Genomic DNA, 12,464 nt, shown 5'->3' with positions numbered 1-12,464 from the left:
TCATCTGCCCCTCCACTTGTGACCACTTAATTTATTTTAGGTAATTCTTTAACTAATTCATTCCTTCATTAGTTAAATACTAATACTAGAGCTTGAACTCAGGGCCTAGCTCTGTCCCAGAATTTGTTATGATTTTGTTTTAGTTTTCTCAAGTCTAGCATTTTATTGCTTGTACCACAGCTCCATTTCTAGCTTTTGCTTGTTACTTTCAAACCAGAATCTAATGGACTTTTTTTCTTGCTCTGGTTTCAAACCACAATCATCAGATTTTGTCTTTCTGATTAGCTAGGAATAAAGACATGAGCCACCAGTGTGGCTCCTACTTTTTCCTATACTTATCTATTGCACATACTTAGATAGCAATTTAATATTGAGAGTATAGAAGCAAGATGTATAGTGATTATATTGTTCTGTCAGAAATTCAAGTTAGTAATGTAAATTTCTTCTTAAGACCATACACAAAAAATACTTAAGAAGAAATCTGATGATGATGATGATGATGATGATGTGTGTGTGTGTTTGTGTGTGTGTGTGTGTGTGTGTGTGTGTGTGTGTGTGTGTGTGTGTGTGTGTCTGTACTGTTGCAATGTTTCACATGTAAGCACTGTGCAGGGATGTCCAGACATTCACAGTAATTGCGTGAATATCTGCCTTGAGCTACCAACTCATGGACAATGTCTAAGTGTCCGCTCTAGGCTTCCCGATGAAGAGGGGTATACTCATCCTCATCCCTAGTATTCATAGGAGTGTCCTTTTTGGAAAATAGTCTCAGCACTGTAGTAAGCGGCAAGAAAAGCACTCTACCACTGAGCCACTTTCCCAGCCCAAGGATTAAGATTCTTGTTTGTAATTTGGTCAGAGCTATATCTCTTTATGTAGGCTACTAAAAATGTATTTACTAATTTCCAGTTAATATATAAATTCTATTTCCATCTCTTTTAACAAATAAAAAATAAAATTGTTTGCTTTGTAAATGGATCAGAAGCATGGATTTTTTGGCTAGCTAGGTGATTGCACATTCTCTCTCTCTCTCTCTCTCTCTCTCTCTCTCTCTCTCTCTCTCTCTCTCTCTCTCTCTCTCTCTCTCTCTCTCTTCATGATTCTCAGAGACAATATGGTTGCTCCATAATTATCCTAATTTATTTTGCTTTTATACTTTTGGTTGCATCATTTCACTTTCTGCTCTACCATTTAACAAATCAGCACACATAAACAGAACCACAGAAGTTGTTCTGTGGCTCAAGTGGTAGAGCACTTGCCTTGATTTGAAGAGCTCAAGGACGGTGCCCAAGCCCAGAGTTCAGGCCCCACAACTAATTTTTTAAAAAAGAATCTAAATCCTTGATAATTCTTGGAACAGATCTGACTGAAATCAGTTGAATCACACTTTTCCTGCACAATGAAAGAAAAGGTCCAGGCTAGGAAAGCAGCTAGAGAAGGCAGGCAGATTGTATCTGTGACAAAACTTTGTGGAAAATGGTACACAGGATTACTTACTGGAGATCCACTTGCACTGGAAGCATGATGCTGAACTATTGTTTGCTGATTCTGAACTATTGCTTTGATCATTATATTCTCCAAGAAGAAACAATGAAATTTAATTGATATCAAAAGACTACTAATATATTTTGACTTCTCATTAAGCATCTTCAATCATCAAAATCACCTGAAGAGAATAGATAGGCCTACTTTTTTTTTTTTTTGGTCCGGTCGTGGGGCCTGAACTCTGGCCTGAGCATTGTCCCTCAGCTCTTCAGCTCAAGGCTAGCGCTCTACCACTTGAGCCACAGCGCCACTTCCGGCTTTTTTCTTTTTGCTTATGTGGTGCTGAGGAATCGATCCCAGGGCCTCTGGCATGCAAGGCAAGCGCTCTACCACTGACCCACCTTCCCAGCCCAGGCCTAATTTTTTAGATGGAAACAAGTGTTTAAAAAAAACAAGAATTTAGGTAGTCATACAAAGGACTTCTATTTTACTACTGCATTATACATTTTTTTTTCTAACGTTGGTTACCAATAAATAATGGATCTATTAGAAAGCTGTTAAAGCTCATATATTGAATAGTAATTTCTCTTACACTATATCTTTGTATTTCCCAAATCATTTACATAGTAGGCTTTGTTTCCTATTTTCTCCTTCCTAGAATAAGCTGCATATGAAGACACCACTGTCCCTCATTTTCAGTCTGTGCATTTTAATACGGAGGAAAATCTTTCATCTGCTCTCTATCAATTCAGTACTCCCCAGTTACCATAATTTAAAATAGTAAAAATGGAAAAAGAGAAAATAAATCATGGTGAAAAAACATGCAGAAAATTCACCGGATTTTTCTGACCATTTCATCCTACGTGAACTATTGGGGAAATACATGGACACCTCATTCCCACTGGTACTCAAAGTCTCTGGTTAGGCAATTCTGATGAAGACAAGGAACAAGATGAAAACGTGAGGAAGGTATCAATTGCAAGAAAATAATGGAGAATAATCCATGCAAATTTCTTCTTTGAGATGCTGAAATTAATCGGCTTACTATAGTGCTGAGACTACTTTCCAAAAAGGCCACTCATATGTATAGAAATGAGGTAAGTATACCCCTCATCATCGGGAATCCTAGAGTGGACATTTTGACATTGTCCATGAGTTGGTAGCTCAAGGCAGATGTTCATGCAAGAATTCTGAATGGCTTGGCACCCCTGCACAGTGCGTACATGTGGAATAATACCAGAATGGATTCTTTCTTACTTCATCATGATGCAGATACCAATCCCCAAACTAAAGGCCTCTTGACCTCCTTAAATATTGTTTCTTGGGATAGAAATAGCAAAGATACGCTGTATCTCCTTCTGTTTAAACATGATTTCAAACCAGACTGAAGAACAACTTGGAAGAAACTGCATTTGATATTGCCAAAAGCATAATTATGTATCACTAACTCTTTGAAGTTGTGGAAGGCTGTACAAATTGTTCTCCTATGTAGTCATGGTTTGGTTAAGTTTCTTAAATTTCAAAAGTGCCAGTCCATCCTTTCTGACCCTACAAAATATTTTCATAATACAAAATAACAGCAAGATCTTAATTTAAAAATTTATGGATTCCATGTTATTCTTCCACGTGAATTGCCTGACTTTGATGACAAAATGTATTCAAGAGTTGTTTGTATGCATCTATATTGATTTCTGCAGAGTTTGTGATTTTTTTAATTTTATCTTATCTGTTGAAAAGAATAGTATAGAAATTAAAGATATTCCTGGTGATTGTCTGAAAAAAGTATCTATGTTTGTATAAAGTCCATAATCTATTTCATTGTCTTCTAGATATAATACTTTGAAGTCTACATTGTTTTATAATATATAGGTTCATTAATAAATGTGTCCTTTCAGATTACATTCCATATAGGAAAAGTTTAAGATTCCTTTTTCCTAAGTCTTTATATTATTTTATTTCTTTGGGATAAAAAGATAATGTTATCTAATTTCAAGTATTGTAAAGGTTATGCTATGTAAGGGCCTTTCGAAGGTGAATGTTTAATACACTGATGTCAAACTAACCTTTAATTCTATGAATTACAGGTTTTGTTACACTTGTATTTTTGTAATCAACTTTTTAATAACTGTTTTTCATTGCATTTGAAGAATGAAAAATATGGAATAATTCACAAATTTTCATGTCATCCTTGTACAAGTGCCATGTTAATGTCTGTATTGTTGTATTTTGTGTAGACCTGCTGCTGAAGCATGGAGTATCCTCTAAATTTAAGTAGTTAACGATGTAATCTTTATACAGGCATACATCCTTGGTTGCCTATTTGTAACAAGGAACCTTTATTGTTACTAAAAATGCTATTGATCTTATTTCTCTAAATTTCTATGTATAGTGGAAAAAACTTATATTGTTTGGTCGATTGCTCATATTTGCAATTTTTTGTCAATGACTATTTTGTCGTTTTCCTTTTAAATTTGATCATATTTTGAAGCCTTTTTAGCTAAGTTCAAAGGTAATGGCTTTTCAAGTACTTATTTATTAACTGAGTTAGCTTTGTGGAGCTAATGGATTCAAAGTAAGCCTTGCTTAAGAGCTACTTCTAAACTTCTGCAGCTTAAAATTTTCTAAATGAGGTCTCAGTGGTACAAATGTCTTTCTGTCCCTTCACCCTTCTTCCATGTAGGAACAGACCAACCAGAATATCTTACCTGACAGCATAGATTGTCTTACTGGAACAAAACTAATCTTAGTTACAAGGGTTCATAGAGATATGAACACTTCAGACTTAATTCTTCAGAATAGAAGGTATTTTATCAAAATATAATTGTTTATTATTCCTATCATTTCAAAACTAGCTAAAGCCAAGAAGGTAAAAAAATGTTCATATTCATGTTTACCTAATATCCTGGCCTGTCTACCATCCAACCAGGCAGGAACTTGCACTACTGACTTTCTATCACCAAATATTTCCATAACTCCTGGAGAAGTCCATATGTTTTTCCTCGATATTAGGCCTTAAATTGGTAATGTTTTAATCAAAGTGTTTCCTCTTGCCTCCAGGCTGTAAATTTACAAATGGTAAAGTTTTAGGTCTAACTCTACCAAAAACTGAGGTAGAGATAATGGAATAATACTTTAAAACAGAGTTGCCTTTGATGCCCTAACCACAACGGAACATTGCATAACAATTTCTTCTATTATATATACATATATATTTTATATTTATATGTGCTGATCTTAAATTTCACACAGTGAATCTTACTAGAATTCATTGGTAATTTGACAAATAAATTTAAAATTATTCCCATAAATAGATTGGAACATAAATAATTAGGTTTAGAATATATATTAGAATATAAAAAGTATCAATGCAATGTCTTCGGTATAAACTTGTGATACCTTCTAAGTGTTCTTGGTCTTCTGAATTCACATAGTAAAAAAAAAAGCAGTATTGTTTTCCTCTAATCTAGAAGAGATTTTACACTGCTGATGTGTTTCTTGTGTTAACTTGCTAGACCCAGAGTGGTTTTTTTTCCATATTTCTGAAGCGTTCTTACTGATTATACCAAAATTTTTGCTGATATGATGCCTAAAAGCTATTATTCTTCTGCAGTACCCATGGGTATGAGGATATCAGGTCCCAGTTACCTGCATCATCAGATAACATGGGCAAGACTTCTCACCTTGGCCCATGCAACATGCTAAGAGAATGTAATTGAAGACCCATCTCATTTTCTCATTTCCTATAATATTTCAGTGCCCCAATTCCTTGCAGGAATTAGCAGTAAGCAATTGTGAAATGTAAGGCAACTTAAAATGAAAGATGAGATCACAAAATATGACAGAAAGTACTGTAGTTCAAACTTTCAATTTACAGATGACCAGCCCATATGAGTAAACAAAATCACAAATGTCACAAGATTATTTTTAATACCACTCTCCTAATGATGAATGTAAGATTTCAGTCCAGCATAAGTAGGCCGAAAAATAATTCCTGAATGTTAGATCCATAATTGTTCTACCAAGGCTAGGAAATCTTGACTTGGAGTTCAAATATAATTTCGAAAACCATTAATTGAGAAGACCCTTAGTACTTCAAAACACTGGTACTTCAGTAAAACTTGGTTCTGTAGTCTAAAAATGTTGTCATTCTCAAACCAATGATAACATACATTTAATCTCTTGAAAGTATATTCCTTTTCAAATAAACTTTTTATAATCATATTCACCAAAATAACACTTGACAAGTAGATGATAGTGACATTAAGTTTTTCAAGTGTAGGAATCAAGTTACAATAGAGTTGATTTGTTTACCCAGCACTAAGTTCAACCATTCATTAAACTGTAGAAATAGTATCTCGCACCATTTGCGTTGTTCAGTAGGTGCCTTCCAGAAATGTGTTAAATACATCAGCCTCCCATAATTCAAACCCAAATATTAGCTAATAAAGTAAATTTCATCATATAAGAAGGTACATTTTAAAAAGTCACTAATAGTTGCCTTATCATGTGTTGCCTTATCATATATTTTCCCTATCTGTCTAACATAGTAAGAAATATGACTTTAAGTCTTGAATATGAGTACTGATCAGAGATGTGACAAACATAAAATCTGTCTTCTATTGCTATCATATTCCTCTACAGTAGTAAATTTTAGTTTTCTTATTTTTCCAAAATTTATAGGTAGTAGAAAATATCATCCCATATAAAATAAAATAATCACACACCATTGTACAAAGCCATTTATAAAAACTGGTAGTTAGCTATAAATTCTAAGTGATGTTTAAACTTTCTTGTTGACTAAAGATTAATCTTCCAAAACGATGAGAATAAAATCATGTCTTGGAGCTTCACGTCTCCAGTCTTGCAAATTGTTATTGCAGATGAATGAATTATGGAAATATAAGCTGACATCATTTCAAGTATATGTGGGATTGAAACTCCTTGGAATGTATTAACAGACAGTTTAACAGAACGACTATCAGGAAGTTGAAACCAGAAAGGAATAATAGTAAAGACATAAAATGAATGAAAAATGGAACAAGGGGCAAGTACAGCTAGAATACTCAATGTACACATGTAATAAAGGAAGTCCAAAACCTGCAATAAATCTTGGAGAAAGGGTTGGTTGAGAATGATAGAAGGAGTGACTCTGATCCAGGAGCATTGGACAATTAGGTGGACATATTTAATTGTAACACAAATGCACAACCTTTTGAAATTCAGTTAAAAACACAACTACAAACAAAAACACACAAAAATCACAACCAAACAGCAATGCTTAGAGAGTATGTATATGAGCTCACAAAATTTTAATCAGTTAATGAAGGGCAGTCATGGGAAAACAAACAAAGCTGTCCAAAGAGGGCAGTTTGGTGTAGGGGAGAATCTTGAACAGATTTGAATAGATTGTCAAAGGTTATAAATCACCTACATCAATTGCAAATATTTTCTTCTGTGAGTATTCTCTTTTTTGGGGGGGGTCCGGTCGTGGGGCCTGAACTCTGGGCCTGGACGCTGTCCCTCAGCTCTTCAGCTCAAGGCTAGCGATCTACCACTTGAGCCACAACTCCACTTCCGGCTTTTTTCTTTTTGCTTATGTGATGCTGAGGAATCGAACCCAGGGACTCAGGCATGCAAGGCAAGCGTTCTACCCCTGAGCCACTTTCCCAGCCCCCACTCTTTGAGTATTCTTTATCTGAACTGGTTACTCCAGTCCTGAGCTACACTTTATAGCTTGTGAAGATAGAATGGAAGAAACAAGGTCAAGATCCCATTACACCACTGGAGATAAAACAGTCCTGTATGGGTTCTCTCATCTTTCTTCACTACCTTCACTACTCTTTTCTCATACTTTTATTAAAGTAAATGATTTTCAATTACATCTTCCCTTCTTTTTCAGAGAATTACTGTTTAGTAATTAAATGTCAATTCACAAATTTTGATGTCTTTTTTTAAAAGAACTTTGAATTTAAATTCCATTGCAACCTTGTTTCACCCAGTGAGAGTATATTTCCTGGGTAAGGACAATTCTCAAGAGAACCTACAGGATTTACAGCAATGTTTGTGAGGCTTGTTTGTTTACTGTGAAAATGAGCCATATTCACCCACATTGCTCCCTCTCAACTAAGTCTACACGGATTTCTTTGCATGAAAGCGTATTTTCCCAGACAATTTTAAATGTTCTTAATAGGCTAAGTTGTTAAAAAGTTTGAACAATTAAAATTTACCTGTCATAAATTTTAAAGCTCTTTTGAAATTCCTTTATCAGAATCGTGAATTCACCAACCATAGTCCCGCCCTTACCAACAAAAAGAGTTAACATGTTGTTTTCATGATATAGTATCCATGAAACTACTATTTTCCAGTGCCTTTGTTATGCATATATATGACCATATAAGCTGATGCTGAGCAAAATGAACTCCAAGATATGGAAAAAGAAATATTTATTTGCAGTTGTTGTTTTTGATGAACTATGTGATTTCTATTTTCTTTGAGATTTTCCCCTAAGGTTTATCCTCTGCTGTGTTTGATTTTGGTACCCTGTGTATTTTGTATACATTTACCTTAATTAGTTAAGGGAACAGGAACAAAAAAAAAAAAAACGGTGAGGCAAAGGACAAAGAGCAAACCAATGCAATAGCAATTCTCACAAGACAATAAGTTGGAAATGTACATTACAACGTCTGAGGGGTATTGTGATGAAGGAAAAACTGTGAGAAAAATGAGAGAGGGGATAACAAGTTTGAAAAGTTATGTATTCAGTACCTTCCAATGGCTATAACCCCAGTGCACATCACTTTCACATTAAAATTAAATTTAAAAAATAAGCTGATGAAATAAAATTTCACTGTTTTGGTATAGTAAATATTATTCTTTATGTAGTAACTTTTTAAAAATCAGTATTATTTAGCATCTAATTTGAATTAATTACCTCTTCTTTATCAGAGGGTCATCAACTTGAATGATATCCAACTAGAAAAGTTTTTCACAATATACTTGCCAATATTTTGAAAATAGAATAAATTTAGTACTTTCTTATACTAAAAGAGAAAACAGTTTAATTCTATGGAAACTCATAACTTTTAAAAGTTAATAAGTTGTTAAGAGGACAGAATGTATGTGTTCTTCAAAATTCCTATGACTAATAACTACTCATTTTCAAATTCTGAACATTCCATTCCTGAGAGATTCAAAATATACCTGTTTGCATGTTATGTAATTCTGCAATAGGTGCATTTTCCAATGGGGTGTTACAGACTGAGAAGTGAACAGAAAAAGAGCCACATTCTGATAAAGGATAAAACTATGAAGCATGTTATAATTAATTCTTCAAGAGTAAGCAGTTGTTTGTCAGATTAAGCTTTTATTTCTTGACCATCGATCACAAGATTTATGCCATAAAGTCATCCTAGACCACCAGTTTCCAACTTGTAGGGTGCACCTCAAAATTCCCTTAATTCACATCAAGAATAGCTTATCTCCATTGTGAAAATACACTGCACCTCTGCTAATGTGATGCCCTCCGTGTTCTGGAAAGAACACCACTATAAACTGGGTTGCATCATTTTTCCTCCACTGGTATTCTTGGAAATATTATTTATATTTATAATTTTTAAATATCATAGATCATAAGGATGCTACGATTGTACGATTACAGTTAAAAGCCTGTGAAGACTCAGGGTCTAGGTTGAAGGGGCAGAATGATGCAGGTTCCGGCCTCAGGATTATCTGAGGACTGTGTTTGAGTAATAGGAAAGTTCTTGGTATGCAGGGCTAGAGAGGGAAAATGTTCTCTCTCCCTATCTCAAAACACATCACAGACTCCTGGGAGCTGAGGTAGTAGCTCTTCTGCTTGCTTAAGCATAGTTGAACAGCTGGTCAAGCATTTTCCTGAGATTGGACAAGTAGTTTGAGCTTGCTTTAAAATAGTTTAGATAATAATATACCAAGACAGGGCTGGGAAGGTGGCTCACTGGTAGAGCGCTTGCCTTCCATGCATGAGGCCCTGAGTTCGATTCCTCAGCACCGCATAAGCAAAAAGAAAAAAGCCGGAAGTGGAGTTGTGGCTCAAGTGGTAGATCGCTAGCCTTGAGCTGAAGAGCTGAGGGAAAGCGCCCAGGCCCAGAGTTAAGGCCCCACGATCGGACCCCCAAAAAATAATAATATACCAAGGCATTGTCTCATAGGTCAAGTAAAAATGTATCTGTTGAAATTTTTGTGTCAATGTCTTCTGACCAAATCTTGGCCACGATCATGCTTGCCTGTCTTTAAATACCCACTAACAATAAAGCATACCATGGAGTGGCAATTGTTGTATGCACTCTGCATCCCCTGTGTCCTGGTGATTTCTTTACCCTTACCCAGGGACCCCAAGGCACTAGATGATACAAGTGGCACCCAAACAGGGACCCTTCATTGTTGAATTCAGGAAGGGATATTCAGGTAAGTACCTTTAATTACAGGGTGATGGGAAAAGTTAAATCTACTCCGTACTTACATATGCTTAAACATTTACTTGGTGCTTATGGTCTAAATATTTCTTCTTCTGACATAGAAATGTGTATTAATGTAGTTAGGGAATGGAGTCCTTGGTTCCCCGATGAAGGAACATTAGATGTTGATAATTGGAAACGAGTAAAGAATAATGTAGAAAGAGCTGTTCAAGAAGGGGAAAAGATTCCTATTAGATTTTGGTCCACTTGGGCTATTTTACATACCCTTTTTGAAGCTTTGAATAAGGAAAGATTAATAGCAGACTTAAAGAAAGAGGCCACCCCTTCTATTGTAGGTTTACAATTGGAATCTGAGGTTATGGACACAATAGATAAGGATGCATTGCAATTAACAGAGAAAAAACAAGAGGTAAAAAAGGCTGAAAAGGAACAAACTGAAAGTGTAAATAAAATGTCTGAGCAAATGGAATTGATTTTATCAAAATTACAACATATGGAGTTGGAAATTAGCAGAGTGAAAGGAGAACCTGAAAATGTGAAAGTAAAGCAGCCTTCGGCTCCTTCACTGGCCGATGCAATTTTTACAGCATCATTCCCTCACAAAACAGAGGGCTCAGACCATGAGTTTGATGATGAAATGCCTATTTTTTCCTTATCCTGTAATTCGACCACCCCCTATGAATGGTATATCTCAACCAGTCAGATATGAAGGTGCTGCTGTTGATGATATTGGTAAACTGAAGAAGGTAGTGATGGTGTATGGTCCTTGTAAGGTCAGCTCCAGGATGGCGAGCTAACTCCACCCTCCTTGCAGCAAAGTCTCCACCCAGTACCTGCATTACCTAGGCAACTGGGACATCTGAAAGAGGTCACATCTGCATCCACTGAGGTCACATCTGAATTTGATGTGGCCACACCTCCTCTGCCCATACCCTAGATAAGGCCTAGCCCAGGCCCAGAGGCACTCTCCCGCTGCTCTTTTCTAGCTCTCTCACTGTTTTTTTCTAGCTCTCTGCTCTCTCTCTCTGTTCTCACTGTTCTTTTCTTCCTCTCTGTTCTCTCTGCTTTCCCAGTGTTCTTTTCTAGCTCTCTCTCTTCTCTTTCTTACCTCTCTCTTTCCCAGCTCTCTCTTTCCTAGGCCTTTCCGAACCACGTGGAGTGCCAACCTTGCCTGGTCCCAGCAGGTCTACTGAATAAATCTACCCCTTACCTGAATACCACGTGCGTGGTGCTGTTCTTACTCAGCTACCTTTTATTAAAAACCTAATATAAATGGTGGCATGACTCGGATAAAGGGCTTAAAGTCATAATAGCTGGGATTTCTCTGTTTTTTTCCCTCTTTTTACTTTTTCTGTTTGTTTTTCCCTTTTTGCTCTGAGGAATACCCACAGTTCTGATGGCTTTTTGCCAACCCATCTGTCTGCTGAAGACACAGTGCATTGATACCATTGCTGGCCTTCACATCCACATCCACACCACTTCTCTACTCTGGTGAGTGAAGCTACTCTATGGTTCTCTGTTGCTCTCTCTAGAGGGCTCTGGGGGGAGTCAAGACGCTTTGCCTCGTCAGCTATCCTTCACTCACCAGACTGACTCTCCTACTCATTTAATGGGGTGCTGGGAATCACGCCTGAGCCGTGAAACCCCATTGAAATGTCTCCTGCACTCCCTGGAAAGCTAGAGCGCCTCATTTTTATGCCATTCTCAGATGTAGACAGTTTTGGCTACTGCAATGGTAAATGGTCAGAATTCTGTTTATTTTCAGGCTCTCTTTGCTCTCTCTCTGCCATTCATGTCCAACTTTCCCTATCTCTCCCTTTCTTTTTTTACATTTTGGCTTGTGCCCTGAAGAGTGAGATGCAGGCTGGGTCCCACGGACCCCCTCTAGGTTCTCTCTCAAAGGCTAGCCAATTGTAGTCTTGGTCTATTTGTTCAGGGTGTCTTTGCATTTTGTTTTTTTCAGAAATTCGCCATCTTGAGTTTGCCATCTTGGCCACATGGTGGCTTAAGGTTTTGGCCCCATCTGGCCCTTAACCTTCCACCAAACTTACTACTCCATTCAGCTATTCTAAGATGCCTTGCTAGCAATTTGCTTTTTTCACAGGCCCTGGTAAATGAGGCCCAACCATGTAATGTGCTTTGTTAGCAAAGATGTCTAAACATTGTTTTCAAAATTTTAGGTTTTTTGTTTTGCCTTTTTTGTTTTGTGTTGTATATTCTACTGACTATATGTTTTTAAAATACTGGGCATATCTGTGCTAAAATTCTCATCACATATAATGAGTTTTGTCATTTCAGAATATTTGTTGGCAATTCTTGATAAGCCTTTTTGTTTTGTGTTGTGTATTCTACTGACTACATGGTTCTAAAATACTAGGCATATGTGTGCTGAAATTCTCATCACATCTAATGAGTTTTGTCATTTCAGAATATTTGTCTGTCAATTCTTGATAAGAACCAGGTAAGCTGTACTTATTCTACTTGATCTCCTTGTTGCTTTAATTGGAAATAATAAAGGGCTTTTGT

At 36.4% G+C, this 12,464-nt stretch overlaps 1 pseudogene; it reads right to left on the bottom strand.

Annotated features, from left to right (window-relative positions):
- Positions 1–3,636: 3,636 nt before the first annotated feature.
- Positions 3,637–3,736, bottom strand: LOC138830146 (U6 spliceosomal RNA; annotated as a pseudogene).
- Between the last annotated feature and the right edge of the window lie 8,728 nt (positions 3,737–12,464).

Source organism: Dipodomys merriami, unplaced genomic scaffold, assembly GCF_024711535.1.
Source record: "Dipodomys merriami isolate MVZ:Mamm:240054 unplaced genomic scaffold, mDipMer1.0.p SCAF_1841, whole genome shotgun sequence".
Lineage (NCBI taxonomy): Eukaryota > Metazoa > Chordata > Mammalia > Rodentia > Heteromyidae > Dipodomys > Dipodomys merriami.
The sequence above is the reverse complement of the archived record's forward strand: the minus strand, read 5'-3'. Positions and strand labels throughout refer to the sequence as shown.